The 14,264-nt window shown below is 41.6% G+C and overlaps 6 non-coding genes across 6 annotated transcripts; all 6 read right to left on the minus strand.

Annotated features, from left to right (window-relative positions):
* Positions 1-11,079: 11,079 nt before the first annotated feature.
* trnak-cuu (transfer RNA lysine (anticodon CUU)) lies at positions 11,080-11,152 on the minus strand. Its single transcript has one exon. It is a non-coding gene; the product is annotated as a tRNA-Lys (tRNA).
* A 527-nt stretch (positions 11,153-11,679) lies between these two features.
* On the minus strand, positions 11,680-11,752 carry trnak-cuu (transfer RNA lysine (anticodon CUU)). Its single transcript has one exon. It is a non-coding gene; the product is annotated as a tRNA-Lys (tRNA).
* A 537-nt stretch (positions 11,753-12,289) lies between these two features.
* On the minus strand, positions 12,290-12,362 carry trnak-cuu (transfer RNA lysine (anticodon CUU)). The gene has a single exon. It is a non-coding gene; the product is annotated as a tRNA-Lys (tRNA).
* A 520-nt stretch (positions 12,363-12,882) lies between these two features.
* trnak-cuu (transfer RNA lysine (anticodon CUU)) lies at positions 12,883-12,955 on the minus strand. The gene has a single exon. It is a non-coding gene; the product is annotated as a tRNA-Lys (tRNA).
* Positions 12,956-13,494: 539 nt separating this feature from the next.
* trnak-cuu (transfer RNA lysine (anticodon CUU)) lies at positions 13,495-13,567 on the minus strand. The gene has a single exon. It is a non-coding gene; the product is annotated as a tRNA-Lys (tRNA).
* A 529-nt stretch (positions 13,568-14,096) lies between these two features.
* Positions 14,097-14,169, minus strand: trnak-cuu (transfer RNA lysine (anticodon CUU)). Its single transcript has one exon. It is a non-coding gene; the product is annotated as a tRNA-Lys (tRNA).
* Positions 14,170-14,264: the final 95 nt, after the last annotated feature.

Consider the following 14,264-nt stretch of genomic DNA (forward strand, 5'->3'; position numbering starts at 1 on the left):
CATTGGGCCACAGACCAGTATGGGGCCTTTGATCATTTGGTATCTTATTTTGAAAACTTCCGTACACCTCTTTCTTGTGCTTGTCTCAGTTGCAGTATTTTTCATGCACCAGTAAGCCCACAAGCTAACCATAACAAAAATGAGTAAAAAACAAAAAGCTTCTGTCTCAGGGTGTTGCCCGGCTTGAAATGTACAGGATTGTCGTGCTTATTGAAAGGTTTCACCGATATGCCTGAAACATAGGGGATGACAATGTTGTTGCATTTATTGTCCTTCTTTTCTCTGTCCATCTTCAAGTACCTTCAACAAGTCCAGTTGACTTTTGCTCAACTCCTAAGGAATAACTATGACCTGGATGACAGAGAATCTTCACAGACATATTTTGTTTTTATTTTGCAGTAATGTCAACATTTTCTTTTCTTTTTTTTGGAAAGTGAAAAATGGCTCAGTTCATATTAAAAGAAGAGATAACACAAAAATATAAAATGCATAGATATTTGGGAGGGCATGCCATAAGGCCGTATTCTTGATAGGGTCGAAGTGAGTGAACCATTGATTCCAATGCTGATCAGTTTGCAGTGGAGTATGCAAGAGTATAGGGGAGTGTGTATGTGCCTGTGCCATGGATAACTTGGATTGATATATTTAGATACGCACTATAGGTGGGGTTGAGATCACTAGATGTTCAGGGAGGCCAGGTGGGTAATATCTCATTTTGACATATCATTCAGCTCCCATATCTCTTCCATATCTGTCTCTCTTCGAAATCAGATGAGGAAAGATGAGCAATTACCAATGACTTTGTGGCTGGATGGCCTAAACAGGAAGCTTATCTTCATTCACCCCCTAGCCATCAGTGCCAGTACTTGGCACAATTACAGAAGTAGATTTTCTGATGGTCATCATATTGTTCTTATGATGGCAATTGTAGAAGCACATTGCAAGTTCATTTATATTAGTGTTGGCCCACTGGGCAGGGTTTCAAATGCTGGGCTCTTTGCCCATTCTAACCTCAAAAAATGAATGGGCCAACTAACTATGGAAAAGCTTCATAGTTCAACTCAACTCGGCAAAGATGTTATTAAGCTCCTCCCATGCAGGCTCGCATTTCATTTCTCAGTTGAAGTCAAGGAGACAAGTCAGTGCCATTTTGTTCCTTGTTATGCAGTCCTACAGGTAAATGCTACTAAAACAATTGCTGTGAAGTGCAGTGTGTACAATGAAACATCTACAGAGAATATGTGCGATAAAAAGCTGTTTGTTTCCAGGGCTGAAGAGCAAATTTGTCCATGTAGTTAGCGAACTACCCGATGCCACGGGTCGACGAGCTGCTGGACCGGCTGGGCACCTCTCGATTTTTCACGACACTGGATTTGACCAAGGGCTACTGGCAGATTCCCTTGTCTCCAGAGTCCAGGGAGAAAACGGTCTTCTCCACTCCGTACGGATTGTACCAATTTGTCACACTTCCGTTCGGGTTGTTCGGGGCCCCAGCCACCTTCCAACGCCTCATGGACCGGGTGCTGCGTCCACACGCTGCATATGCTGCCGCCTACTTGGATGATGTCATCATCCACAGTGACACCTGGGTGGTGCTGGAGTCCCTGAGGCAGGCGGGGCTCACGGCCAACCCGAAGAAGTGTGCGGTTGGACGGAGGGAGGTACGGTATCTGGGGTACCACTTGGGTGGCGGGCAAGTGCGGCCGCACGTAGACAAGACCGCGGCGATTGTGGCCTGTCCGCGGCCCAAGTTCAAAAAGGAGGTCAGATGGTTCTTGGGACTGGCAGGGTACTATCGTTGGTTCATACCGGACTTCGCGGACCTCACCAGTCCCCTGACCGATCTGATCCGAAAAGGTGCCTCAGAGCCGGTCCAGTGGACGGAGGGGTGCCAGCCGGCGTTTGAGAGGGTGAAACAGGCTCTCTGTGGGGGGTGCCCTGCGTTACTATCTCCTGGGACGCCCATTCACCCTCTGTTCGGACCATGTCCCGCTCCAATGGCTCCACCGCATGAAGGATACCAACGATGGTGGTATCTGGCTCTACAGCCTTTTAAGTTCACGATGATCCATAGACCGGGGGCACAGATGGCTGTGGCCATCTAGTTTCACCGCACAAGGTTTTATTGATTATATCTATTCCTATTGTATTTTTTCTTCTTTTTGTACATTCATTTTCTATTCTATTGTAGGATCCATTCTACTTATCTGTGTTAGATTTTCTCTGGAGTTAGGCACATAAGAACTCCACTATACAATGTAATAACTGTGTGTGTTTTAATAAAATTTTGAGTTGATTTGATGACAGTGTTAATATATTCCTTAAGACTGATGTGGTTCTCCTGGGTAGTAGTATCTCTGAACATGTGCCATTCCTGTAAAGCTACTGAAGCTTCATCCATGCATACTGTTTTTTCTTATTGGTTGTCCCTTTTAAGGTTGGCAGGAGAAGCAAAGAAATGTGATCTGTTGGACCTAAACGTGGGCAAGAGATTGCTTTGTTGCTGCCAGGAATGTGTGAGTAATATGATCCAGAGTCTTTTATCATCTGGCGGTGTGGACATGCTGGTGGAATAGAGGTAAAACAGTTTTGAGATTTGTTTGATTAAAATTACGTGCTATGATAAAAACACCATATCTGTCACATGACTGCTGCAGTTCCTGTGGTGCATTTTAGAATTTGTATCGGAGAATGTAAACAGCGACAACTACTACTTACTGGTCAATTCTCTGGGCAGATAATATGGTCTGCACCTTTACATTAAACACAGAGTTCATCTCCCCTAATCTGACTGGAGTCTTGTATTCTGTCAGTGTGGAACACTTAATCTGGGATGTTATGATGGAGCTAGGTGTTTGTAAAGAAATCAGAACAGGTTTTGAATTATTGCTGCTGAGGTATTACATTATTATATCATCCTGCTTTCAACCTGCGCAAAGGGTAACAGTAGACACAGTTAGCGGGTGAACATAGTGGGACATCTAGCTGCTACACTGCAAAAACAGCCCTACTAGAAATAAGCCAAATATTCTTAAATCTGGTCAAAATGTCTTGTTTTGAGCAAAAAAATCTGCCAATGGGGTAAGCAAAATTTACTTGGCTAGAATTCTTAAAACTAGCCTATATATCTAGTCACATTAAGATCATAATGTGTCTTAAAACTAGAAAAAATAGGCTAATGTAAGAAAGTTTGCTTATTACAAGCAAAGAAAGGCCGTTATATAAGAAATATTTACTTAAAATAAGTGTTTTGCATTCTTGATTAAGATGAATTTAAGAATGTTTTGCTTAACTTAAGAATTTACATCTTATTATTTTCAGTTACTAAAAAAAGCTTGCAATGGGACAGATTTTCTTTAAACAGAACATTTTCTGACTTTGAGAAATTATACCTCAACAATAAGAATAATAATTAGCCAAAAGTAATTTAATATAAGACACAATTTCTTCAAAAATTATACTAAAAACAAGCTACTTTTTCTTAAATTAAGTCACCAGAAGCATTCTTCATTTTTTAATGTTTTATTAAACCAATGCAGGACAGCTGGAAGTTTGACATCACTCAAGTCTAATAATGGCATAATAAATCCAGCTGCCACTCTTAAGAAGTGCATTTTCCAACTACTTTAACATAGTACTGTATAACACTGTCACTGTCAAAAGTGCGTATTCCAGATATTCCAACAGGATAACAATTGCGTAACATTGTAGCTGCCAGTGTCAAAAAAAGATTCCAGCAGCATATATACATCTATCTATTTATATACATATATATATGTGTGTGTATATATATATATATATATATATATATATATATATATACACATATATATATTAAAAAAACAAAACAAAACATTCCCGCTGCTGGTTTGCAAGTATCTCAGAACAACAAGCTTAAAATGACACCAGCAAACATGTGGCTAACATTTGACTAACTTTTTCTGGAACACCTTCATCGCATAGAGACAGAAAAAAAGACAAACTCACTCAGTGAATGACTTCCACTCAGCAAGGGCTTTTTGTAGGAGGGGGTTGAATCTCAGTCATGGATGGAATCTTGAAGAATTACCGTTTGCAGTACAGACAGTAGTGTGGAAATACACTTTGGGTATGTGAGGTGGAGGGCATAATAATATGCCATGACATAGAGCGGCCCCTCATAAAGATCCTTCCGCTCGAAAATAGTCACTGGTGTGCTTCCCATGGCGATCATGCAGTTGTCTTCAGAGACAAGCAGAAATGGACAAGACAGAGGTCGCTGGCGCAGGAAACAATCGGGGTATTCTGAAGTCTACATGGCAGAAGACAATAAAAAAAATTAGAAAAAGACCACAAGAAACACACCTGACTAGAACACTGAATGATAAGATGATAATCAAAAAAATCCTAGTCACATGAATCCATCTAAGGAAAATTAATGTGAATGTTGCAATGTTGTGAATGCAAATACTAAACACACCACAGCAAGCTCCAATGAAGCTACAGAACACATTTATGAAAACACCATAACAAAACAACAATGCATACTGCAGCCTCACCGTAAGGACATGGAAAAGAGCCTCACTGCTGTCACCCAACTTCCTAGGAGGCACAGTGCTGGATGGAAAGAGCAGTGGCAGGACTCTGAATACAGCTGTGGCATGCTCCACTGGTTTGACAGAAGAGAAGCAAGACAAGATGTCACCACAAATAACTGCTTATTATGCAATCTCAAAAACTAAAGAGATCAAGGTACTGTGACCATACCTCCATCCAATGTTTTCGGAGGCTTCGTGGCTTTCTTCATCACACCATAGAACTGCACTTTTTAGTAGAAGCTTTCCCATCTTTCATTCATCTCAGAGATATACCGGGAATTGGATGGTTGAACAATTTCTATAAGACAAGAACTGTATTTTCGCTGTTAGTTCGTACCATTAATTTCCCAACACACAAGATAAACTCTCAGAGACAGAGATCTCAGTTCAAAGTTTTACTTGCAACAAGCAAGGAGTACAGGCAAAGATCTACATCTGCACTGAGCGGTCTCAGTGTCTTTCAAGCATATATGTAACATGTATAAGCAAAGTTCCTCCTCTCAGCAGTCCTCCACCGCACCATGCTCCCTCTCCTCCTTGCAGGGGCGGTTGGTGAGAAACGCAGGTACGCTGACTTCTCACTGTTCAAGGCCTTCTCGAACTCTTCTTTATCTCAAGAATGCAAGCACAGTCTGATACATCCTACACCAACACACATGTCTTTGGTCTGTGTAAAGGTCACAGCAACTATCACACAGTCCTGCATCAGGCTAAAACTTCATGATAATAAAGCATAAATGTACTAACATAAAAACATGAAAATGTATTAACACAAGCGTGCCTGCACATTTTCTATTTCCTAACAAGGTCAAAGAACAAGGCTATGTATCCAAATGTTACTTTTATTTAGTTTTTTTTTTAATCTCTCTGAATTTAGAACATGTTAGAGGAAGCCTTCATATCTGGATGTGGATGTGCGTCTGTCCAAGGCTACAGCCTGTCCGTCCTTGGGAGCTGGATCTCTCCTTCACTGTGGTGCTCCCGGAGGTTTCTCTTTTCCCACTGGGTTTTTTCAGTTTTTCCTTCCCGAAGAAGGAGGGTGCTCCTTTACAGCATCAGAGTCTATGAAGAGTCTTCTAAACTGAAACTCCAGGTCCAGCAGTTGGGTCACTGTAGCTTTGTTCGGCTTCTTGGTCTTGTACAATTCTTGGAGAGTCTTGTAGTGCCTTGTCTGGGTTTTCTGGCAGTCATTTGCTGCGGTACATTGGTGCATAACAACAAACAGAAAAGCAAAGAACATTAAAAACATAACAGAAAATACATATAAAAGAAAATGTATAAAACATGACTGGGGGGAAATATTAGATTTCCAAATTAACAAGTTAACAGTTAGGAGGAACTAGAGAAGTACCAGATTACTTAATTTATGTGTATAACTCGTCATAATGGAACACAAACATCCCTAGAGAAAAAGTGAAGCAGTTATGTTCACTTGGTAGTGTTTCAAAAGGTTTTCTCTACCCTAACCCACAGATGCAATACATACATGCTTCATCACTGCTATCCTGTTGTTCCACTGGGGTGCTGGCTCTAGCAGGTGATAAAAGAATAGTTGATCCACTGGAATCTCCATCGTAGTCAGTTGTTGCAGCATCTGCATCCCTATCCTGTCGTGGCTTCTTGGAAGGAGGGCCCTTTCTTGGACTTTTGACATTTGAGAGTCTCTTCATGAGCTTTTTTGCAACGTGCTCCTGTCAGGTACAGATAGTGAAAAATAAAAGATGATAAAACACCCAAGCTTGCACCATGAACATCAAGCTCACTGTCTGTGAAGACTATGTATTCTGGGTTGGATATAGTCACAAACTTCGAAGTGTTGGGCTCCTCTTGGGAGAGATCACTGGCTCCAGTGGTTGATGGTACTTTCTCAGCAGGAGTCTCTTCCTAAAATGCATTTACATTACATGTTACACTTTAAAGAATATAAAGAAAATTGCATAAGCACATCTCAAAATATAAAACAGGAGAGAGTACAGTCCTGTGCAGTGCCAGTAAAAATGTTAAATAAGTACAAATGCTGTACATTTAATAGATTTGTATTTGTTTCAAAACACAAGAAGATCATGTTCACTCCTCTTGGGCATCTGCTAAAATTACATTTTTTTGTTAAAGTAATTATAAATTAATTACTTTAAACTGTACTGATAAACTGTTTTGTCATACTGCAATAGACAAGGAACCTACCTTTTGTTTATTTACCACAAGCCATAGAGCCCAACGCCTGAGGAAATTTTCAGGACCAGGAAACAGATCTTTGATGTCATCTCTGGAGAGTGAAGGCAGTAGGTCTTCTCCAATATTTGCATCTGCAATAGAGAAGTTTCAAATTATCACTAGATTAATTCAGCCATATGTAAATAACAGGTGAAGATATATTATAGGCCGATTTCTATATTGTGACACTTTCTGTACAATTGGCACAGATTTCTGACATTTCAGTCATTACAGACATAAATGTTGCACCCTTAATAAAAAAGGGGAGATAGTGACCAGAGAAGATGGATGAAATGCACACGCAGCTTCATCTTCACTCCTCTGTAGTGAGTGTAAAACATCTCTCATCTCTTTGTATTCTGAAACCGAGAGCTTACCTCTGACTATACTGTGCATTTGAGTAAAACCCCAAAGTAAGAATTTAAAATAATTTCAAAAAAAGGAAAATAATTTAAATTCTTATTTACTACATGTACTTCAAGACAATAATTCACATGATGTACCCACGTTATTGTACTTCAAGACAATAATTCACATGATGTACCCACGTTATTGTGCGTCACATGATGAAAAATAGTTTTAAGCACTTTACAGAAACCAGTTTTAACCAGTGCTTTTAAACGGTCTCTCATTCACTCACTTAAATGCAACATAAAAAGGCGGCACAGCAGTCTGACGTCATCAATAACAGTAGATGGCGTTAGCTTACACAGAGACTAAGCTAGACTGATATATTTTACTCCACACGCTACTCCAAGTTAATCATGAACTGTAATATGTAAAAAAGATTTACTAAAATTGTTTAAAATTGAAACGAAGATGGTTACAATGCTTTTATCCAGAAAAGCTGCAGAGTCCATTTTGCCCCAACCAACTATGGCGGGCGACTAGCGGCACATGAAGGCCAATGCCATGTCTACCTAACGACGTCTATGCATTACAACGCCTCCTTTTACTCCATGAAAAACGTCAGAAACAGTAAAAATAAATGATAGAACAACTCCCTGCAACAAAATACAGTATCAGTATTGAAAGTCAACATGTTCGACAGTCGCCCCCAACCTGCCAAGTTGGTTTAGCTACATACAAGATAGCAGAATGTAAAGACAGAGCAACTTACCTTTAAGTGTAGCAGTTGTAACTTCATCCAGTGTATCCATAGCTTTACTTCACTTGAATCCACAAACTGGAACCCACTAAACAATCCAAAAAACAGTAGCAGTTTATGTAACCTCCATAAATGTGTGTTTCACTCAAAGCTCTTGTCTCTTTTTTTTCCTTAAGGTCGTCTCCTCAGGGCACGTAGCACATTGGACTATACCATCTTCTCCAAAAAGGCGGGTGGGGGGTGTCAACAGCCGAAGAGAATTTACTTTGCATTTACCCAATTAAATTTGAATAATTAAGACGGTTTAATTAGATCATAGTCAATACTTATCCACGTGCACATGTTATGTAGGACATGATTATTTATCGCAGGCACACAATTATGATAAGGAGCCCTTCTTACTCCCTAATGGACTAAACCATGTAATCTTGGGTGCATGGGAAAAACGCGGTTCATCATGGGAGAAAAAGCCGGGCAGTTTAGCTGAGGACAGAAGGGCACAGAAAATGATTTGGCGCTGTGTTATTTGCTTTGTCTTTGTGGGTCTGACCACTGTGGTAATTTTTTAACAGATAAACACGAACTTTGTAAGGTTTAGACTATTAATTAGCTAATTACTGATGTGATAACTGATATGGAGTTCACACATAGCAGGATATACAGCAACTTTTGTAACTTGTAACTTTGTCACTCTGATAACTGATAGCTGTTAACTGCTAACAGTCGACGGTTAGCTAATGCCGTGCTGTAAAAAGCACAGTCATTGTCAGATGGGTCAGCTAACATTAGCTATGACGCTAACGGCTATCTAATGCTAATGTTAGCGTTTTTAAAAGCTAGCCGTTAGCATGGCACTAGCTACAAGGGTCCTATTTCTGCCGGTCTTTTGTCACTTTGCTTGCCGCTCCTCAGCTCATTCCACTTCTACAGATTGTCGCAATGTTGCCATTCTTGGCACTTGGTTGTTTGATATATTTTGTCATCCTACAGTATTCACTTCCATAGTACACTTTGTTTTCGGACTTGCTTTTAAAAGTTCAGATTTTGGTTCTGACTTTTAGATGAGTGTAGATCAGTGCATGGTTCTGTTTATAATGTGAAGTGTGAAGCTTGTTGTCAGTGATGACAGTGAATAAAAACAGATGAATTCAAACTTTAATTGGTGTAGTTTCTTAAATTGAGAACTTGTGCAATTTGTCTTACTCTTAAAATAAGAAACATAGTCTTGTTTCTCTGCTGGGATTTAATGTAAATCATTGTTGTAGCTTGTTACTTGCAATTCTAGCTCAATATTAGCTGTAATATCTTATTAAGAAAAAGTTAGATATATTTTCTTAAAATTGAATTAATTTTCTAAAGCAAAACTTGCTTGTCAAGATTATTTTACTTTTTAGACAAAAAATAAGAACAATTTCCCAGAAACAAGGCTTTTTTACTTTCTTAAAAATCATTTTTTGCAGTGTAAAGAACCAGATATTTCCCTCAAAAGTTGGATAGGTGAGTTGGAGACATAAACAGAGCTAACACAGACTGAATATTGAACTTGGAGGTCTGTGCTTGCTGAATTTGCAAATAATCAACTGCTGAAACAGAGAAGTATGAAACATTAATCATTCATAAAGGCAACATATCTTTTAAAGTACATTTGCGGCGTGTTGTGCGTACATTCACCTCCACACACCTGACCAATCAATGATTGAAAGCCATCTTTTGTATCGTCACTGGACCTCAGACAAAGACTTTAGAGGTGGTCAGTATCGATCACTATGACGGACTGTGTTCTCCGTAAAAGAGAATGCTCCATTGAATAATACCTACCTGATCTGCATACCCTTGTCATTGACTATCATCAGACCTCTTTATGACAAGACCTCTTTAAGACAATGATCAAGCTTGGGGGTAGAGGAAAACAGAATGCAGCCGAATGCTTCTATTTGATAGAAAATTCCTACAAATGCATAATGCTAAAGGGAGGCTTGGGCTACAATTTCTGGTGTCTTCAAAGAAGTGCTTAAGAGATAGATTAAGAGTCTCATGCTCTACCAACTGAGCTAACCGGATCACAATTGCTCTTCAAAAGCATCCTTTTTCGCACCTGTGATGATACTCGAACCAACCAATGATGTCACATATTTTTCTATGGTTTTCACTTCTTGTAGTGCTGTGGAGTGGTTTTCTATCAGCTGGTCCCCAATCAAGATGTTGCGGCAGTTTGCACATGGATGATGCGATACTCGATCCAACCAATGCTGTCACATTATGCCACTCTTCAATGGGTGGCGCTAACGTGACAAAATATGATGCAACATGAAAGCAAAGGCACGCAAGAAGAAGATGGCTAGCTCGTGCACATGGAGTTAAATAACTCAGGGCTTGTTCACTTTAGTAATCGACTCAAAACTCTATAAACTGGGCTAAGTCTATAATGCATGTGGTGTCTTCGAATAAGTGCTTGATATATGTGGCATCGTCTTGATGAAAGTCGACCGCATGCAACAGCCAGATGACACTCCTGTGGCCTACTTGGTCAAAGTTTGCCGCAGACTTTGTTTCAAGTTTGGCACTAAAGGTTATCTTTTGCACCCAATGTGGGCTCGAACCCATGACCCTGAAATTAAGAGTCTCATGCTCTACCGACTGAGCTACCCGGGCCACAATTACTCTTCAAAAGCATCCTTTTTCGCTCCTGTGATGATAAACCTTCACATATTTTTCGCTGGGTTTCACTTGGTTGTTTTTCACCTTTTCTAGTGCTGTGGAGCGGTTTTCTATCAGCTGGTCCCCAATCAAGATTTTGCGGCAGTTTGCACATGGGTGATGCGATACTCGGTCCGACCAATGCTGTCACAACATGCCACTCATCAATGGGTGGCGCTAACGTGACAAAATATGGTGCAACGTGAACGCAAGAAGAAGACTGCTAGCTCGTGCACATGGAGTTAAATAACTCAGGGCTTGTTCACTTTAGTAATCGACTCTGAAAACTCTATAAACTGGGCTAAGTCTATAATGCATGCAGGGTCTTCGAATAGGTGCTTGATATATGTGGCATCGGCTTGACGAAAGTCGACCACATGCAAACGCCAGATGGGGCTCCTGTGGCCTACTTGGTCAAAGTTTGCCGCAGATGTTGCTTCAAGCTTGACATTGTGCAAGTGTGGCACTAAAGGTTATCTTTTGCGCCCAATGTGGGGCTCGAACCCACGACCCTGAGATTAAGAGTCTCATGCTCTACCGACTGAGCTAACCGGGCCACAATTACTCTTCAAAAGCAGCCTTTTTCGCTCCTGTGATGATAAAACCTTCACATATTTTTCGCTGGGTTTCACTTGGTTGTTTTTCACCTTTTGTAGTGCTGTGGAGCGGTTTTCTATCAGCTGGTCCCCAATCAAGATTTTGCGGCAGTTTGCACATGGGTGATGCGATACTCGGTCCGACCAATGTTGTCACAACATGCCACTCATCAATGGGTGGCGCTAACGTGACAAAATATGGTGCAACGTGAACGCAAGAAGAAGACTGCTAGCTCGTGCACATGGAGTTAAATAACTCAGGGCTTGTTCACTTTAGTAATCGACTCAAAACTCTATAAACTGGCCTAAGTCTATAATGCATGTGGTGTCTTCGAATAGGTGCTTGATATATGTGGCATCGTCTTGACGAAAGTCGACCACATGCAAACGCCAGATGGGGCTCCTGTGGCCTACTTGGTCAAAGTTTGCCGCAGATGTTGCTTCAAGCTTGACATTGTGCAAGTGTGGCACTAAAGGTTATCTTTTGCGCCCAATGTGGGGCTCGAACCCACGACCCTGAGATTAAGAGTCTCATGCTCTACCGACTGAGCTAACCGGGCCACAATTACTCTTCAAAAGCAGCCTTTTTCGCTCCTGTGATGATAAAACCTTCACATATTTTTCGCTGGGTTTCACTTGGTTGTTTTTCACCTTTTGTAGTGCTGTGGAGCGGTTTTCTATCAGCTGGTCCCCAATCAAGATTATGCGGCACTTTGCACATGGGTGATGGGATACTCGGTCCGACCAATGCTGTCACAACATGCCACTCATCAATGGGTGGCGCTAACGTGACAAAATATGGTGCAACGTGAAAGCAAAGGCACGCAAGAAGAAGACTGCTAGCTCGTGCACATGGAGTTAAATAACTCAGGGCTTGTTCACTTTAGTAATCGACTCAAAACTCTATAAACTGGCCTAAGTCTATAATGCATGTGGTGTCTTCGAATAGGTGCTTGATATATGTGGCATCGTCTTGACGAAAGTCGACCACATGCAACAGCCAGATGACGCTCCCGTGGCCTACTTGGTCAAAGTTTGCCACAGATATTGCTTCAAGCTTGACATTGTGCAAGTGTGGCACTAAAGGTTATCTTTTGCGCCCAATGTGGGGCTCGAACCCACGACCCTGAGATTAAGAGTCTCATGCTCTACCGACTGAGCTAACCGGGCCACAATTACTCTTCAAAAGCAGCCTTTTTCGCTCCTGTGATGATAAAACCTTCACATATTTTTCGCTGGGTTTCACTTGGTTGTTTTTCACCTTTTGTAGTGCTGTGGAGCGGTTTTCTATCAGCTGGTCCCCAATCAAGATTATGCGGCACTTTGCACATGGGTGATGGGATACTCGGTCCGACCAATGCTGTCACAACATGCCACTCATCAATGGGTGGCGCTAACGTGACAAAATATGGTGCAACGTGAAAGCAAAGGCACGCAAGAAGAAGACTGCTAGCTCGTGCACATGGAGTTAAATAACTCAGGGCTTGTTCACTTTAGTAATCGACTCTGAAAACTCTATAAACTGGGCTAAGTCTATAATGCATGTGGTGTCTTCGAATAGGTGCTTGATATATGTGGCATCATCTTGACGAAAGTCGACCACATGCAACAGCCTACTTGGTCAAAGTTTGCCACAGATGTTGCTTCAAGCTTGACATTGTGCAAGTGTGGCACTAAAGGTTATCTTTTGCGTCCAATGTGGGGCTCGAACCCATGACCCTGAGATTAAGAGTCTCATGCTCTACCGACTGAGCTAACCGGGCCACAATGACTCTTCAAAAGCAGCCTTTTTCGCTCCTGTGATGATAAAACCTTCACATATTTTTCGCTGGGTTTCACTTGGTTGTTTTTCACCTTTTGTAGTGCTGTGGAGCGGTTTTCTATCAGCTGGTCCCCAATCAAGATTATGCGGCACTTTGCACATGGGTGATGCGATACTCGGTCCGACCAATGCTGTCACAACATGCCACTCATCAATGGGTGGCGCTAACGTGACAAAATATGGTGCAACGTGAAAGCAAAGGCACGCAAGAAGAAGACTGCTAGCTCGTGCACATGGAGTTAAATAACTCAGGGCTTGTTCACTTTAGTAATCGACTCTGAAAACTCTATAAACTGGGCTAAGTCTATAATGCATGCAGGGTCTTCGAATAGGTGCTTGATATATGTGGCATCGTCTTGACGAAAGTCGACCACATGCAAACGCCAGATGGGGCTCCTGTGGCCTACTTGGTCAAAGTTTGCCGCAGATGTTGCTTCAAGCTTGACATTGTGCAAGTGTGGCACTAAAGGTTATCTTTTGCGCCCAATGTGGGACTCGAACCCACGACCCTGAGATTAAGAGTCTCATGCTCTACCGACTGAGCTAACCGGGCCACAATCACTCTTCAAAAGCAGCCTTTTTCGCTCCTGTGATGATAAAACCTTCACATATTTTTCGCTGGGTTTCACTTGGTTGTTTTTCACCTTTTGTAGTGCTGTGGAGCGGTTTTCTATCAGCTGGTCCCCAATCAAGATTTTGCGGCAGTGTGCACATGGGTGATGCGATACTCGGTCCGACCAATGCTGTCACAACATGCCACTCATCAATGGGTGGCGCTAACGTGACAAAATATGGTGCAACGTGAACGCAAGAAGAAGACTGCTAGCTCGTGCACATGGAGTTAAATAACTCAGGGCTTGTTCACTTTAGTAATCGACTCTGAAAACTCTATAAACTGGGCTAAGTGTATAATGCATGCAGGGTCTTCGAATAGGTGCTTGATATATGTGGCATCGTCTTGACGAAAGTCGACCACATGCAAACGCCAGATGGGGCTCCTGTGGCCTACTTGGTCAAAGTTTGCCGCAGATGTTGCTTCAAGCTTGACATTGTGCAAGTGTGGCACTAAAGGTTATCTTTTGCGCCCAATGTGGGGCTCGAACCCACGACCCTGAGATTAAGAGTCTCATGCTCTACCGACTGAGCTAACCGGGCCACAATTACTCTTCAAAAGCAGCCTTTTTCGCTCCTGTGATGATAAAACCTTCACATATTTTTCGCTGGGTTTCACTTGGTTGTTTTTCACCTTT

Source organism: Pempheris klunzingeri, chromosome 1 (assembly GCF_042242105.1).
Source record: "Pempheris klunzingeri isolate RE-2024b chromosome 1, fPemKlu1.hap1, whole genome shotgun sequence".
In the NCBI taxonomy this organism is placed as follows: domain Eukaryota; kingdom Metazoa; phylum Chordata; class Actinopteri; order Acropomatiformes; family Pempheridae; genus Pempheris; species Pempheris klunzingeri.